The 18,959-nt window shown below is 37.6% G+C and overlaps 1 pseudogene across 1 annotated transcript; it reads right to left on the bottom strand.

Moving 5' to 3' along the window:
• Positions 1–577: 577 nt before the first annotated feature.
• LOC307058367 (calaxin-like) lies at positions 578–16,505 on the bottom strand (annotated as a pseudogene). Its single transcript has 6 exons — positions 16,444–16,505; positions 7,659–7,816; positions 6,553–6,683; positions 5,737–5,969; positions 3,045–3,149; positions 578–634 (listed from the first exon to the last, which is right to left on the bottom strand). The product of its transcript is annotated as a calaxin-like (transcript).
• Positions 16,506–18,959: the final 2,454 nt, after the last annotated feature.

Below are 18,959 nucleotides of genomic sequence, written 5' to 3'. Positions count from 1 at the left end.
TTTTTATTTTTAGACTGTCATTTTAATTCTTAAAGAGATTTTACTGCTGGTATTTTTTTTTAATGCACTCCTCTTTGCAATTTCATTCAACCTACTTGTCTCATATAGTTTCATCTTTTAAAATTAGTTTATCATGGACAAAATACATGCCAGCCAATTATGTCCCTTAAAAAAACTAAAACTTTTCCAGAAGTTCCACCCAGTGACTTTGGTTACATCTTATTGGCTAGAACTGGGCCCGTGGCTCTTCCTCATAGAGGAGTCTAGAATGTTGAACGTTTGGGTTTCCAACTTCTGTGGTTGAGGAAGCAAGAGAAAAGAGGGTTGTGAATGGCTGATTCACAATATTTGCCCCCAAATCTAAGGTTGTTGGTTAACTTAACAAATTAATTAGTTTATCATTACTTATCATAGATGTTATTTTGATCCATACTTAATATTACAGAAATCATTCTTATTACCTCTCACACTGCAATCACTATATGTAAATTAATTGAAGCAAATATAGAAACTTTATAATATAAATATAGGCAACCAGGATCTGTTTCTGAATTTAATAATTTTGAGTAATTCACATTCAAAAACTAGAAGTCAGGATGTGTTGGAATGCCAGGGCTTCAAAATCAAGACAATTCTATAAAGCAGAAAAGTTAAACTGTTAGAACAAAGCTAAAATTAGAAGCTTAAATGCTTTAGTTAACTTCAAAGAGTAATTTACTTCATCTATGGCAGAAACAAATCAGTATTTGTAAATGCTAGACTTTTACCACCACTTTTAGCACATCCACATTTTTTTTTCCTGGCAGTGGATCACATAATTGGAAATCCAAGTACGTCCAGGCTGTTTCCATTTTTTTTTTTTTTACTGGTAACAATAACCTGAGGAGGCCCATACCAAATGGTATCTGTTTTTCTCCCTGTCCTTAAGGGCCTCTTGCCTAATGGATTGAATTTGAATATAAAGGTTAGGAAGTTCCACCTTCATTTATGACTTACTGATTCAAACTTGCTAGGAAGGCACTTAGTTGTGGATGGTATTAAAAGAAGCTGCAGGCAAGGTGTCTGTCTGGCTCTACCTCCTTGTGAGGTAATTAGATATATAGTTGACCCTTGAACAACACGGGGTTAGGGTTGCTGACCCTCCACACAGTCAAAAATCCACATATAACTTTACAATCTGCCCTCCATATCTGCTGTTTTGTATCCTCAGATTCAACCAACCATGGATTATGCAGTACTGTAGTATGTACTTATTGAAAAAGAAATCCACATACAAGTGGACCCTCACAGTTCGAACCCGTGTTGTTCAAGGGTCAACTGTACTTTTTGCTGCACTCTCAGTTAAAAAAATACATTAGTCACCTCAGCATAGAGTTGGAAAAAGCAAGTTGCTCTCTGGATCAGGCTTCTCAGATTTTAAGGTGCTGTGAATCTCCACCTTGTGGTCTTATTAAAATGCAGACTCTGATGGTGGTGGCAGAGGCTGGTGGGTGGCAGAAATTGGGAGTTGTTTAATGGGTATAGAGTTTCAGTTGTGCAAGATGAGAAGAGTTCTCGAGATTGGTTACACAATAGCATGAATGTACTTACTGAACAGTACACATAAAATTGGTTAAGAAGGTAAATGTTACGATAGGTGTATTTTACCACAGTACAGCAGAAATTAGCACAACATTGTAAATCAACTACTTCCATTAAAAAATTTTTTTCTCTGATAGCCCTAAAGGGAGGAGCTGCTAAGTGGGTTCTGTGTTCTTGAGTGGATTCCTGATCTGTGACTCTGTGAAGGCCAGCCCTCCTTGTCCCGGCCAGCATACACAAAATTTGACCATAATGAGAGAAAAAATAAACCTTTCTTATGTCAAGCACTTAAAAAAAAACAACTGTGATTCAGCTGGTTTGAGGTGGGGTCTGAGATTCTGCATTTCTCACAAGTTCCTAGGTCATACCATTGCGGCTGGTACACAGACTACACTTTGAGTAGTAAGGCTCTAGATAACTGGCTTACAGATGAACACTTGGGGAGCAGCTGAAGAACCACTGGTGTTCCATCTGAACCTAAGTAGTTACTCCAATCCAGTCCATTATTCTGAACTCTTTCACCCATCAGGTTCCCAGACAAAATTAAAATGTGAGAATAAACAACAACGGGACAAGTTAGATGAGCTGAGATAGCTAAGGATAGCTTAACAGTATGCAAATTCATCCACAAAATCACCATCTAAATTACTGCAGAGAATAAAAAGTTTCTTCCTATATCACGTTTGCAAAGCACAATTGGTCAAAGGAAGAATTAAGAAAGGAAATTTGGGGGCTTCCCTGGTGGTGCAGTGGTTGAGAGTCGGCGTGCCGATGCAGGGGACATGGGTTCGTGCCCCGGTCCGGGAAGATCCCACATGCTGCGGAGCGGCTGGGCCCGTGAGCCATGGCCGCTGAGCCTGCGCTCCGCAACGGGAGAGGCCACAGCAGTGAGAGGCCCGCGTACCGCAAAAAAAAAAAAAAAAAAAAAGGAAATGTTAATGAGTGAAATTAATTATCAGGCTGACTCTTCTGGCTCAGAAAACCTTTGTCATATTCATACTCGAAAATCCTTCATGAACACAAATAAAATACTATAAAGTACTATACGTGTCCAAAATTTTAAAAACTTAATTTATTCTCATTGTTTGACAACAAACAAGAGAAAGAGATCAAGTTTTCTCCTAGCAGTTTACGGTGGGTACTTGCTGAATCCACTCTGTATTTGCTGTTCTATCCATTAAGCAAGCCAATATACCTCGGGGTTTTTTTTTTTTTGGGAAAATATTAACATACAGGAAATTAGGAATTGTGTATGGCTAAGGTGGTTACAAGCTCAAAAAAGGTCTTGAATATAATTAGTCACTACTGTCTTGGCTCCCAAATGTTAGGATGGGGCCGAGATCTTCATGGTTGCCCGAACTTCAGTAGTGTGTTGAAGTCCTGCAGAGGTAAGTGTCTAGCAAGTATTTCTTTTCCGATCTTTTGAAATTTTCCCTCAACCAGTTTGGCTGCTGGCTCTGTACCTTTGCTTCTGGTAAACATGGTCCAAACACTTCCAACAAAAGTTTATCTTCTTTCACTGCTTTTTCAAAGTCTGCAAAAGATATCTTGCCATCGCTGTCATAATCCTAGAGAGGAGATAATTTCTTGATAAATGATAAGAGTAGTTTTTAATTTTGCATGGAAAATAACTGTCTAGAATAAAAGATTTTACCAAGTCAAACTGTAAGTTCACACTTCTGTAGGCACTACTTACACAAATCAAAAGGTACTAATTTATGGAGACCACTTTGTTCCTATTAGTCTAATAGGCATACCTGGTATGAACTGAATGTTTGTCTCTCCCCACCTCCCAAGTTCATGTCTTAAAGCTCTAACCCCTGCAATATGATGGTATTTAGAGGTGGGGGACTTCAGGAGGTAAATTAGATTTAGATGAGGTCATGAAGGTAGGGCCCCATCATGTTATTAGTGTCTTTGTGAGTAGAGAAAGACCAAAGCTCCCTCTCTCTGCCATATGAGGACACATTGAGGAGGTGGCTGTCAGCAAGGCAGGAAGAGAGCCCTCAGTGAGGAAGTGAATCTGCTGGCACCTTAATCTTGGACATCCAGTTTCTAGAATTGTGAGAAATAAATTCCAGTTGTTTAAGCCAGCCAGTCTATATTTTGTTACAGCAGCCCAAGCAGGCTAAGATACCTGAATTACCTTAGACATATAAAACCCTATCCCTAACGGACTTATACCCTAATTGGGGAAATAAGACAGAAAATTAGAGGAAGCCCATTATAATACTTTTGTGATAAAATAAGTGCCAAAGATTTTTAAGCTTAATTTTTAGCTTTGTTTCTCAAATGATCTCTTACTTGAGATAAGGATATAATGTAAAAAGTATAAAAGTGAAGTTGCTTAATAAGGAGCAAGGCAATGAGAGAACAGTAACAATTCAAGATGGACTAGGGTCATGAGAAGAAGCTTGCAGATTACTGTTAGGCCGTTAAGGATGTTTGGGATCTAGAAAGGTGGAGCGGTGTCAGGAGGAAATGCAGACAAATGGCCCAACATGGATTATGACTTTTTAAAGCATACGAAATTTAAAGACTTGGATAAGAACAGTTAAAATGTCATTAGTCTTCTCCTTACTTATTTCAATAGGTAATTAAAGAAGGATAAAAACAATTTATACAACCTGTATTCTACATAGTAGAGGAATTTTATAAATCTTTCCACAAGATTAAATACCCCTGGGGATATGAAAAGGAAGACTTTACACATACATATAGTGTGTGTATATATATATATATATACACACATATACATATAAATATGTGTGTGTATCTTAATGTTATAATGTCCTTCTTACATAGAGTGCAAAAACTAGTGTGTACACTTCACTATATCATTGACAAAGAACATTTTTCAATATATTTGGGTAGTGAGTCTGTCATCTCCTTGGGGTCTACCCATCTGCGCTATCCAAAATAATCCATCTCTCCCCAGAGAGTGATTTCCATGACTTCCATTGCACTGTGTAAGCACTACTACAGTTCATTCATTCATTCATCCCACAAATGACCTTACTCACGTCCTGGGAATATAACAGTGAAGGAGTTCTTGGGGAGTTTGTAATCTAGTTAAATGTTTTAGGACAGGAAGGGAGGGAGGGAGGGAGGGAGAGAGAGAGAGGGAGAGAGAGCGGGAGAAAGATAGGAAGGGACGAAGGGGGGGAGAAAAAGAACCAGGTATAAAATTCCAAAGCATCAGATTAATTCTATCTTTTGTTGCATTTCTCCAATATATAGCATATGAGTTTGTGACACAGCCCTACTAGAAGTAGTATTTTCCCCAAATTAACATACCTTGAAATGTATATGAAACATTTTTAGGAAGTGGGATTAGAGGAGGAAAAAATTCTTGATAGTGTGATGCTATTCAATCATATCGAGCTGCATTATGTCATGACCACTTTCACAAGAATTTACAACCACGAAACTTAACTTTTCATTTCTCAGTGAGACTTTTGTTTAAGAACACTGCAACTGTAAGAAACTTAAGTGACAACTATATATACGTGTTATCCCGTGAAAAATTAGATTGGAGAAAAGTGGGGGAAGAAAAGCACATAATGTTGTAAGGAGAAAAAAATAATTACATAATGTATGCCAATTATACTTCAATTTTTTTAAAAAGCAAAAAAAAAAAAGAAAAGAAAAAAGGAGCCCCCCCCCACAAAACAGAGAAACAAAAAAGTCATAAGTGTCAAATAAAGTTGGTGAGTTTTTAAAATGTTGCTATCATTTTTGAAACGTGTGTTTAGAGATCTTCTTTTGAACATCCCATATCTAAATTCAAGTGGAAGAACAAGAAGGGATAAAAATTTCCTTATATACTCAGAACTCTGCAGTCTTTTCTTAAGTAATTTGATACTTTAAGCAATTTGCTCCCTTGAAAACTGCTACTTAAAATTGTTCCTATTCTCTTTCCAGGGTTTCACACCCCAAATCCTGGCACAGGAGGTGTAAAACACAGAAAATATACGTCACATCAATGGTAAGCGTGAGGTGAGGCCAGAGCTGTTCCTACAAAATTGTGAACTGGAGGATCTTTGTCTTTGGAATCCCTGGACCTTTTCTGTAGGAAACTCCCTTTATAACCCTCCTTCCTTTGGGCTTTCACTGTCTCAGCCTTCTTCCCTCTCTTTATACATCTACACTTACTCTAACACTAGAGTATTGATGTCTGAGGGTTGTGTGTTTTATCTTGTTTTGTGTCAATCCCTCACATTTTCTCTGATGGAAAGACAAGGAATAGCCCCACTGTGAACTATATGCTGCCCCATATTCAAGGCCATTTCCTGCTGAGCCCAGAGGCAGCCCCAGAAACCTCAGCCTTGCCAGCTGATCAGAGTTGGCACATGTCCTGAACTTCAGCTGCTGTCCTTTGCCTGGGCCTTAAGCCGAAGAGCCATCCTGGTGACACTGGGGTATTACAGAACTAGTGAAGGAAGTGTTTGGAGACTCCAGATCTAGGGACTCTCCTATAAAATAGGCTACCCATTTCATCTGTTTTTTTTTTTTTGTTTTTTTAACTCTCATGAACTATTTTTGCAAGGGCGATATAGAGAACAATGAATTTATATTAAAAAAAAATATTTAGGAACTTCGCTGGTGGCGTAATGGTTGAGGGTCCGCCTGCCAATGCAGGGGACACGGGTTCGAGCCCTGGTCCGGGAGGATCCCACATGCCGCGGAGCAACTAAGTCCATGCACCACAATTACTGAGCCTGCGCTCTAGAGCCCACCAGCCACAACTACTGAGCCCATGTGTCACAACTGAAGCCCACATGCCTAGAGCCCATGCCCCGCAACAAAGAGAGACCACCACGATGAGAAACCCACGTACAACAGTGAAGAGTGGCCCCCGCTCGGCACAACCAGAGAAAGCCCGTGAGCAGCAACGAAGACCCAACGCAGCCAAAAATAAATAAATAAATATAAGGATGAACTAAATTCAAAATTGACAATATATATTACTATAAGTTAATAATAACATAGAAATCTTAAACTTCAGCTTTTCTTCAAAAGTCCCTCGAAGAAACACTGATAATCCTTTAACACACTCTTTCACATTTATGTAGTTATGTCTTTGTCAAATGCAAAAAATACTGAAGGAAAAAGAACGTGTAAGTGTATTGTAATTTATAGCTATTTTATAATTCAAGAGTATTATGAAGAGATTAAAAAAATCTTCCCTCCCAAAAGGAGGGGAGAAAAAGTTTTTGACACAATCTTTCTTGAAAGAGTCAAAATTACTGGAAATGTATTTCCAACGGATTTTTATAGAAAGAAGCCATTCTCCTCCATGGTCAATTATGAGCTTCACTTGTGATGTTTTGTACAGTTACTATCAGCAAAAAAAGACCAACAGTAGAGATAATCAATGTGATAATTTTTATTCTAAAAAGAGTGGCAAAATCCTGTTCTAAAGAATTTGTATAATACCTAAAGATAAATTACCAAAATAACACATTATTTTTTAAATTACCAGTGAAATCTTAGAATTATGCTATAAAATATTATTGACTCTTTTGGGGGTGATGGATATATTAATTATTTGCATTATGGTTATGGTATCAATGGTGTATACATTAATCAAGACATATCAAATTGAACACTAAAAATCTGTTAGTGAAACTGACTGGATCACATTAAATTTCCTATTCTGAAAATAAAATTGTTTCTTTTTTTCAATATAATGAGTAATTCTCATTTTTTTTGTGAAGAAGTAAATTACATGTCTACACAGCATATGACTCCAAAGACAACTGAAACCACAAGCTTATCTTTTTAAAAAAAACCAATACTGCTAGCTTATTTAGGTCATTACTGGTTCTTTCTCAAAGTGGTATAGCTATGAAATATGAAATTCTGGGTGAGTTTATATTAAAAGCCATCCTCTCCATCAAATCAAATTTACTGTTTTACATTGGTAGCACTATCAGAATTGTCTTTCTAATTTTGGTATTAAAAAATGCAAAATCTTTGGTGAAAACTTGCCATGTATTAACATATATATATAAATAAATATATACATATTTGCCATCTCAGCTTGGCCCATTTCAGTCTCCATGACTTCTTACCCCTATTCATTAGCATACCATCGGTCATTCCAAATATGCTGTGCAGGATGGCTTGAAATGTGTTATGATCTAGTCCAGTGTTATCAAGTCTTACAACAGGTCTTTCCACCAAGCTGTGAAAAATTCTTATGAGACACTCTACTTCACTTTTTTTTTTACTGCAAAATGAAAATACAAATAAATACAACTTAGATTTAACCATTGAGTTCTCCAACCCAATTAAATATATTTTACTAAGCAGCTATTTTGTTCCTATGATTCTAGATGCTCCAGTGATTTTAAAAAGTGTGACAGGGACTTCCTTGGTGGCGCAGTGGTTAAGAATCCACCTGCCAATGCAGGGGACACGGATTTGATCCCTGCTCTGGAAAAGATCCCACATGTCACGGAGCAACTAAGCCGTGCGCCACAACTACTGAGCCCGTGTGCCACAACTACTGAAGCCCGCGCACCTAGAGCTCGTGCTCCACAACTAGAGAAGCCACTGCAATGAGAAGCCCGCACACCGCAATGGAGTAGCCCCTGCTCACCACAGCTAGAGAAAGCCTGCACAGCAATTAAGACCCAACACAGCCAAAAAAAAAAAAAAAAAAAAAAAGTATGACATGGACTTGCTACTTAAGAGCTCACACAATCAAGACAGGCTTTACTCAGAACTCTCATAAGACAGTATATAAATAATAAATTATGTGGTATAACACTCACCACTATAGACATATAAAGAGGACTCAGTATGGGAAAGAAGTGTTGTGCTTTTTTCATGGGAGTAGGCTTCGAAATGGGCCTTGAAGAATGCATAGTATTTATACAGGAAGGAATGTATTGAAGGTGGTAAAGAAGTGGAGACTTCCAGGAAGAGGAATAACATGAGTAAAGGCAAGAGGAAGAATTGGGGTTGAGGTAGAACATGTTTTATTGGGAGCACAGCAAGTTGGGAAGAAGTGAAAAGCAAGATTGAAGAGGACAGGCTGATGGTAGAGGGCCTTGAATACCTAGTCAGAGGAGTAACATTTATTCTACTGGAGCAGGGTTTCTCATGGTGTCATCTTTGGACCCTCTGCGTCAAAATCATCCCCCCTCATGGCTTGTTAAATACTTCTTAAATATGCAGATTATCAGGCCTTGCCCCAGACCTTCTAAATCAGAATTAGGGGTTAGCTTTGAAACAAGAGCTCAGCTGATTCTTCTATGCCCTAAGTGCTGAGGAGTGGTTTAAGAAACACATCTGGTGAAGTTGTATTGAAGGGGAAAACTGGAAGCATAGAAGCCAGGCTTGGAGTGATAGGGCTTTGGCTAGGGAGGTGGAAATGAAGTCAGAGAGCAGGTAGGGAGCCTGAGATGCTGCTTAAGCAGCACACAGTGATTCTAATGCAGTCAGGACTGAAAACTAAGGGATTAGGCTTTGTGGCTTGGCTAGACTTAAGTATCTGGGTTCCACTTCCATTTCTTATCCTATATAGCTGATTTAGGACAATTCAGCTTGTTTATGCCTCAAGTCCTCACCTATAAAATTTGGGTATTATTCTAGATGATCTCTGAGATTCCTTCAGGTTCTGAAAGTCTGATTCTATGAGTTAAAGATTATTTGAGAGAACTAAAAGAGTTAGGAGGGAAAGCTGGTTACTATTACTATTTTTTCTCTTCCTTTTCCTCCCTCCCTTTTTTTTGGCGGGGGGGGGAGGTGGGGGCAAAGACATATTTTTAGATTTTTTGAGATGATTTCAAGTTACCCATCCGAAACCAATGAAAACCCCTAGCAAATATGCAGTTTACATTAGGGTTTCTATGTGGTCAGAGAATGACTTGACTCTTAGGGTAATGGTTGATAAATCTAAGAAAAAGCGATTACAAAGGTACCTAGTAATATTATTTTATGAACTGAATTAGATTCTCAGGCATCACACATAGCTCCAAATTTGACATAAAGGTCATTTTTATCCATCGAATAAGCATTTATTAAGGGCCTGCCATGAACCAGGCAATGAATACACCATGGTTCCTGCCCTCAAAGTTATTACACTTTGGTCAAGAGATAAAGTGCAATGAAGTATCACAAACACTAGGCTTGATGGTGCTTGGTAGTGACCCAAAGAAAGGCATCATCAACAGGGGGGAGGCGATAAGAGATTAAGAAGGGGCTCCAGGAAGAGGTGTCACTTGAGCTAAAGCCATCAAAGGAGTAAGCATTTACTAGAGGAGGCAGCTTGAAGGCAGGGAGGCATGTTCGGAGAGCCACAAAGTTTGGTGTGGCTAGGTGGCAGAATTGTTTGACTTTACGAGGGGCTTACTGAAAAATTTTGGCTGGCAAGTTAACAGGATCAGATTTGCATTTAAGGAAGATCACTTTGGCAGTAGACTCTTGAAACTACCTTACGAATGGTGAATCCAGATGTGACAGGTTGTATTTTCCCAAAGACGATTTTAACAATCTATCCCATCTCATATGCTCTTCTTATGATAGACTTTTGATACTCCTCCTTTAGAAAGATGGGGTTTGTGTCTCCTTCACTTGAAACTAGGATTTTTGACCATTTTAACCAAGAGTATGGTGGAAATAAAGCAATGTGACTTTTCAAGACTTGGTCATAGAAGGGGGTGCTCTGAGGACAAAAACTTGGAAAGTGTTTTTTTCTTTTATGGAATATGAAGAAAAAAGAACCTCAGGTGTGGACACACTGTATGGAGTGCATAGTATATTAATGCTTTCCTGAAACTAGTCCTGCTCAACTCTGATGGAGAATCAACATCTGAGTGCAACAGCATTGTGAAAATGGATCCCCGAAGAAAGCGAGGTTTCAGAGTCAGCAGCTGCTCTGGGTCAAATACTGACAAGTCATCGAACAAAACAATCAATTTTAGACACAATCTGCAGAAGCTAGTAAATTTTTCTGAGTTTTATCCATACAGCTCACATTCCTTACACATGTGGTCAAGGAACCACTGTAAATGATACTTGAGAAATTGTGGGTAATGAGCATGGTGTTGATATGTTAGAGACTGGCCCGTGTTATTTATTAAACTTTTTAGCTTGGAATAATTTTAATTTACATAAGAGATGCAATAGTAGGGTTCTTCGCTGTTTCACCCTGTTAACATCTTATGTTAACACCATAACCATGGTGCATTTGTCAAAACTAAAACACTAACGTTGGCACGTTATTATTAACTAAATTACAGATTTTACCAGTTTTTCCACTAATGTCCTTTTTTTTGTTCTAGGATCCTATCCAGGATCCATTTGGTTGTCATGTCTCCACCAACCTGTGAGATTTCAGTCTTAATCCTTTTTATGACCTTGACATTTTTTATTTTGCGTAAGTTCCTCAATTTAGGTTTGCCTAACGTTTTCCTCATGATTAGACTGTGTTTTGGGGAACAATACTACAAGTGCTGTTCTTGTCATGTATCAGGAGATACACGGTATTATCAATAACATGACCTATCACTGCTGATAACCTCGATCACTCGGTTAAGTGAGTCTACAGGTTTCTCCACTGAATCTATTGATACTACTTTCCCTTTCCATCATCTATTCTTTAGAAGCCAGTCTCTCAAGGTAAAGGGAATTAAGCTCCACTTCTTAGGAAGGGAGTATTTATACTATTAATTTATTCTAAGGAAGATTTGTCTCTTTTCCAATTTATTTATTCAATTATTTCAGTATGCAGTCACATGTATTTATTTTAGACCAATACTGTGCTACTAATTTTGCTGCCCAAATTGTTTCAGCTTTGGCCATTGGGAGTTTTCAAGTTGACTCCTCTTTCACATACCCTCATCCTTTTGCTTTTGCAACACTGCCTTGCTTTCTGGCACTACTTGCCAGGCTCATCTTGTATTATTCCTGTGTGAGATAACAGGAAAAAAAAAATAGGTCTCTGCCCTTGGTTCCTGGCACAGAGCTCCTAAATCCCTTAGCCATTTCCTTGTTGATAGCAATGTCTTTTGTTCTAATGAGGTGACTGTTGGTTGTTCCTGGATGGGAGCTGGTCACCAGAAAAACCAAGCTATGTTCAAAAGCTTGGAACTTTTAGTCCTGCCCCCACCCCTTCTCCAGAGGGGGGCTGGAAATTGAGTTAATGATCTATTATGCCTATGTGATAAAGCCTCCATAAAAATCCCCAAAGAATGGGGTTCGGGGAGCTTCTGGGTTGGTGACCACACAAAGGTGCCTGGAGAGAGCCTGGAAACTACACCCCTTACCACATACCTTGCCCTATGCATTTCTTCCATCTGGCTGTTCCCAATTATATCCTTTTAAAATAAATTGGTAATCTAGAGAGTAAACTGCTTTCCTGAGTTCCATAAGCTGCTCCAGCAAACTAACTGAACACAAGGAGGGGGTCGTGGGAACCTCTGATTGATAGCCAGTTGGTCAGAAGCACAGGCAACAACCTGGACTTGTGATTGGCATCTGGTGAGGAGCAGTCTTGTAGGACTGAACTCTTAACCTGTAGAATCTGACTCCCTCCAGGTAGTGTCAGAATTGAGTTAAACTGTAGGGACACCCAGCTAATGTCACAGAGAACTGTTTGCTGGGAGAAACCTCCACACAGTTGGAGAACTGTGAGTACGGTAGTAGTGTTAAAGAAAAGACGCAAGAGGGAAGGGATGTGGGAACAGATGTATATGTATGACTGATTCACTTTGTTATAAAGCAGAAACTAAAAAAAAAAAAAGACTTAACATAAAGTTACAGTAATCAAGACAGTGTGGTACTGGTTAAAGAATAGACAAATGATCTATAGAACATAACAGAAAGCACAGAAATAGCCCCACATAAATAGAGTCAACTGGTTTTTGACAAAAAAGCAAAGTCAATACGATAGAACAATGTTAGTTTTTTTAGCAAATAATGTTGGAACAACTGGACATCAACGTGCAAAAAAGTGAATTTGGGTACAGACCTTACACCTTTCACAAAAATTAACTCAAAATGGATCACAGACCTAAATGTAATATGTTAAACTATAAAACTCCTGGAAGATAACATAGGAGAAACCCTAGATGATCTTGGGTATGGTGATGCCTTTTTGGATACAATACGAAAAGCACAATACATGAACAAAAGAATTGATAAGCTGGACTTCATTAAAATTTAAAATACCTTCCCTTAAAAAGATACAGTCATGAGAATGAGAAGACAAGCCGAAGTTTGGGAGAAAATATTCACAAAAGATACAACTGATAAAGTGCTGTTATGCAAAATATATGAAGAACTTTTACAACTCAACAATAAGGAAGAAACAACTCAATTTAAAAATGATCTAGGGTGGGATAGGGAGGGTGGGAGGGAGACGCAAGAGGGAAGAGATATGGGAACACATGTATATGTATAATTGATTCACTTTGTTATAAAGCAGAAACTAACACACCATTGTAAAGCAATTATACTCCAATAAAGATGTTAAAAAAAAAAAAAGAAAAGCAGGAGTAGTGTTTCTCCTTTATGCTCTGTTCAGCTATTTTTTCAAGGAAATCTGGTTCTTTTATTAGAGTTTGGTATTTAGAAACCAAGGTCTAGTCACTGGGTATGCTAATCACTATTGGGGTGCTAATATTTCTAAGCCTGTTTAGTAGACATAGCTAGAAAATATGTACGTACAGTAACCTACATATGCACACATCGTGGCCCATGTTAGGTCTCACAAATACAGAAAAAGCCAAATACTGGACTTGTGGGCCCTTAGGTGGTCCTGGGCTGAGTCCTAAAGGACATGATCAGTTGTATTAAAAACTCATGAGCGCTCAGAAAAGACAGGCTCATGAATTCACAAGGTCAAATCATACATTTAACTATTTCCTCCACTTGATAAGAATGGATCAGAGAAATGCAGTTCACAAAATACTTGGGATTTTAGCAAAATCTCTTATTCTTATGTTAATATCTATTCAGTAACCAGTAGTGTCTAGTACAGTGGAAGGCTCTCAATACATGTTTGCTAAATAAATGATAAGCAATCATCTGTAAACTGGAGAAGTTAAGGAATACGCTGGATGAGAGTCAAGCTCCAGAGTAACCTTGAGATGCCAAAATGATCAGCTGAATCAAACCACATGAAATTATTAGGAATAATTTAAAAATTCTTCGCTTATCTTTAAAAAAGTTCGTTAATGTACGTAAGTATAAAAATGACAATCTGTGTGAAAAAGACTGGGTCAATTCCCAACTCACCATCAATCAAACTGGGACTGACATTTGGCTGACAGAACTGAAGTTTCAAGTGGAGAAGACAATTCTGATCAGGACCCTCAAACCTCAGTGTCTAAGAACACACAGAGCTAACAATCTGGACGCCTGGCCCCACTTCCAGAGATTTTTTTTTTTACTATACTAAGGGTGGTACTCTGGGATCTACAACTTCAGTATAAACCTTTAGGTGATTCTGATGGTGGAGATACTCCTACCATACTACAAATAAGAGGTACGTGGCCAGTGTCAACTACAGAATTTGTGGGCCCAATGCAAAATGAAAATGCAGGCCCCTTATTTAAAAAATTAATTTTAAGTCAGTGTTAGCAGAGCATTAAACTAAGCATGGGGCCCTATGAGAACACATAGGTTACACACACCATGAAGCCATGTACTATACCCTGAGGTAATTATCTGCCTCTCCCACCAGATTAGGGCTATTATTTGGAAAAGGAAATAGATCTATTTGCATGACTCCAGAGCAGCATTGTCTAACAGAACTTTCTGAGATGATGGAAATATTCTCTATCTGTGCTGTCCAATTTGGTAGCCACAACCCACATGTGGCTGCTAAGCCCTGAAAAATGGCTTGTGTGACCAAAACTGGATTTTAAGTTCTACCTAATTTTAATTTACATTTGAATAGTCAAATGTAGCTACTGGACTGAGGATAAACTGGGTGAGGATCTGAGAGGAGAGCATGCAATGGTAGTGGCTTGGACTGAAAGAGGCCATGTGGCACATGAGGGACTAACAAGAAGCTCTAAAGCAAAGCCCAGGAAAAATCACTTCAACTTTCTGCCACATAGAGCACTTATTAGAACTTTGTACACCAAGAGAAATAAAGACAGTCCCTTCTTGAGAAGATCAAGGCAGCACCAGCTTTTTAGTCCTTCCCTCTCCTACCCATTAATAACCAAATTCTAGTCATGAGAGGACCAGTGTCTATCCTGGTCTCAACTGGAAGGACTCAAGAACTAAACTGATTTGAACAAATTTTAATTGCCCCCTTACTGTGGGAAAACACTGTACAGAAAGACCATGAGGGACTATAATGCTGATCAGTAGGATTAATTTGAAAAATAAACACTGAGTGCAGACTCTGCATCAGACTAGCTTGGCCTCAACAAGAAAAGTCCACTGTTAGCTTTACAAAACAATCTAAGACGAGGTTTCCTCACCTGAAAACATGGATAACATCCCCTACCTCACTGGGTTTGTTCTGAGAATAAAGATGATGAACATAAACCATTTTGCACTGTCTTGACAATGAAGACCTCAATAAACATCAGCTGTTAGAAATCTAGTAATCTGGCTATACTGGTGAATAGCTATGTTTCAGTATTTAGGGCCTGAACTTTCAACAATAACTTAAGAATCAGTTAAGTGTCAAAAACTTTGGAAAAAGAAAGGAATGCAACTTATTCCTTTTTTCAAACAGCTATAAGTTATCTTCTTTGTAGAAGACTATAAGGGATATGGGTCTGATCAAGTATTACATACTCATATCTACAGACTATTTCAGAAACTTTCAAATAACAAATAATGGTATTAAACACACATATGGGTAGCAGACACTGCTAAAAATAATTTCATTAGGATGGGGAGAGGAGTCAGATTTTTAAAGCATGCAAAATTTCCTTTTGACTGTTATAAAACTCAGGCTGTTAAGAAAGTAGCACATGACAGCAGGCATTTCTTACTATATTCAATATTGGCTAAATCTGCCCGATGGATTTTAAAGGGTAGTATAACAGCAGGATGGGAAAACAGGGCCCAGTAGTGCTTGAGGAGCTTAGATCATTTAAAATCCAACTGAGAAAAGAAAAAACTGAATTATGTCCACAGTGAGATTCTCAGACAAGGTGGTGACTATCCTGCTAAGGTCACACAATGGAAAATGGAAGCACCCAATAATGAGGCTGTAAAGCTGGCTGAAATAAAAGTAATTTCCTTAAAGTATAAAAACAAATTCTTAGAATTATCAGTCAGGATTGCTTGTGGCCAGGCTTGAGAAACAAAAATTCACAAGATTACTTTTTAAGGTCTGGGAGGGCAAGGAATCCTAAAAAAAAATGTTAAATTAGCTTAGTTTTAATAAACACTTGCCATGTGCAAAAGCACCATGATGTTTCTTCAACATTTGAAGTATCTTATGTATCTCTATCAATACTGTGAAGTACAGCAATCAACTGCCTCTATGGCTTTTGTGCCAGAGAACTCAGGGAAGTTGTCAAAGTACACCTTTATACTTTGAAATCTCTGGTTAAATTTCAGACCATTAATATAAAATCAGTACTTGGTTGGCTGATAATCCTTTAGCATTTATGTCATGTAAATTCTCAAGCTAGTCTTCCCACGTATGCAATATATTTTAGGACACCCGATGATTAAAATATTTTCAGTGTAAGTGCAGGGATAATAATTCACTTGCTAACTATTTTTTTTAAATGGCCAAAATATTAGATAGAAAAGAGAGCAACGCTACTTCTGGGGTTACAAAGCACTTGTTACGGTCCAACTAGTATGTCTACCAATGTTTCTATTTGATTGAATGATATGTTCAGGCAGTGTTGGATATTTGGTCAGTACTTACAGCTCTTGACAGTATTACTGATGGATTCCACCAGTTTCTTCAGAACCTTCTGGTCCATGTCAAGTGTGGCTTCAACACAATGCAGACTTCTCAGATAGCCTAGTTCCAAGCCTGGACGTCCTGGGTTGCCAGTGATTCCACAGTGCACCACTCCATACCCAGCACAGAACGTGACCATGGCAACATTCCAGCAACCAAACACAGAAGGTTCTCAAGTAATTGGAAAAATATGCAACGATTGTTACCACTCAGTATAAATGCAGTGATTTCATTAATGATGTGATCTGAAATATTACAGCAATTCCAACATTTATCTCTTCTTTGGGGCTAAACACCATTTAAAGTGGTATTTGATATTATTGCCGCTTATATTTCTTGAGCACAAATCCTAGAGTTGAAAATGTTTACGGATGAACACATAATAACTAAGTAAGACTATAAAGACCTGATTCTTTAAGTAGAAATAAAATAACTTCCCAGGCTACAAAGAGCTCTTTCAAAGGTTATAACCTCCTTTGAAAACTCTAACCAAGCACCTTCTCATAATAAGCTAACAGAGGCCTCAATCTGGGAGCTTCTAGAGAAACGTAAAACCCCTCACTTTTACCTCTCCAACTTATCTGACTGACTGGTTAGGAAAACATGGTATGATTATGCCAAAGCTGGGCAAGATGGCAACTGTTCTCACGTCCATTGTCAAATCCTGGTATAAAGAACAAACATCTTCTTGTGTACGTCTGCTGGACTTCACTGTGGCAAGGCAAAAAAAAAAAGTACTAAAATGATTTTTAGAATTTAGGACACTGTTTTCTTACTAAATTTTAAATAACACATAAAAACAAATTTTAAAATAAGGCAAATACAACTGGGAAAAAAAACAAAACAAAGTTTCCCCAAATGTTTAAGGAAATACCAAACGTTCATAGATTTTAAGTTGAAAACTGACAATTTTTAATAACTGTTCTTAGTGGCTAGTCTATTGTTCTCTGTAAAATTAAAGAAAATTAGGCAATAGGCTTTTAACACATCTTGACTGGAGGAATACGAATCTATACTCTGGATAAAATAAATTCAAGACACTCTTAGAGTATTTAAAACACCTAAACATACTAAGGGCAACCCACGGAATCCAAAACCACCAGAAAAAGGTAGCACTAGGTATAAATTCAATTTTTCTACTCAGACATTCATCAATTTTGTTGCAGTTACCCTGGCATCATTATCCAAATAATATGCTTTGTGTTTATAAAATTAGTATATAATTATTCAAGTAAAAGGGTGGTTTGGTGGAGAAAGAGATGTTATTAACTTGCACATAATATCACCTGGTCAAATTTTCTTTTTATACCTTATTAGAAAACTGTTAAGGCTACCACAAGAAGAATAATGAAAAAGGTGTTTCCCAGGCAGTCAACACAACCTGGAAAGAATACGATTTTTGCCAAATCACCTTCTTTTCCAGTTTAATAAAATGAACTGCTGCTTCTAGTGGGACATAATCATCATATACTGGACCAGTCTGCAAAGGTACACTTTTATGTCATGGCAAAACTGATTAACAGATAACCTGATAACCTTATCTTTTAGCATTTTCACGAACAATTCTGAGGAACTTCTTGGATAAAAAAATGTCTCCCAAACTTGCTGTGTACTCAAGAGCTTATAGATTTCTTTTATTAGGAAAGATTATGAAGCTTTAAGTGTAACATTTACCAAGAAATGTATTATATTTTATGGCTAAAAACTTGGGGACATGACATCCACCTAGCACTTAACCCCTAGCAGTGTTCCTTAATCTTTATAACTTGAGACTCCAAGGGAGCTGATAAGAACACAGCTATTTTTAAGTAAAATAGCTATTTATTCAGCTTGTCATGCCAAAATGTTTTGTGCATATACCACTATAATTAGCACACCCTCTGTAACAGGCAAAATTGTACATCAAATTATATTTCATGTTACCTGGTTATATAAAAATGTAAAGTGAAAATGATTTATCAATTCTTTTTAACATTACTAGTAAACAATTCAGCAGGAGACATGAGGCACAAAATCTTAGTAAAATATGACACAGGAAAAGCAAATATGTAATTCTCACTTAAATTTAACTTGTCATAATCCATTGTGAATATACAAAGACAAACCTTTAAAACGTTATATTTACTAAGATTCTGGCAATAGTTTTGTGTAACAAGACACAGCATACCAGGCCTGTCACTCAACTTATTTATGGTTAAGTCTCAGCTTCAATATGAAGCTGTTAAAAAAACAACAACAACAACAACAACAACAAAAAACACATCAAAAACCTGCTTTTTACATGCTAAATATCTTGGCAAGTATGCTGTTAAACACAGTAAGGAATTTAGAATAGCAAGAATAAGGAGTTAATAAAAAGCTAAACATTACAGCCTAAACAAAACTCATACAAAAAATAAAGGAACTATCACTGATTACATAAAATTTTCCTGACTGGTTAAAACCTAACAGTATAAAACATGCATTTTAGAAT

The sequence above is a fragment of the Hyperoodon ampullatus genome, assembly GCF_949752795.1.
Source record: "Hyperoodon ampullatus genome assembly, chromosome: 9".
Lineage (NCBI taxonomy): Eukaryota > Metazoa > Chordata > Mammalia > Artiodactyla > Ziphiidae > Hyperoodon > Hyperoodon ampullatus.
The sequence above is the reverse complement of the archived record's forward strand: the minus strand, read 5'-3'. Positions and strand labels throughout refer to the sequence as shown.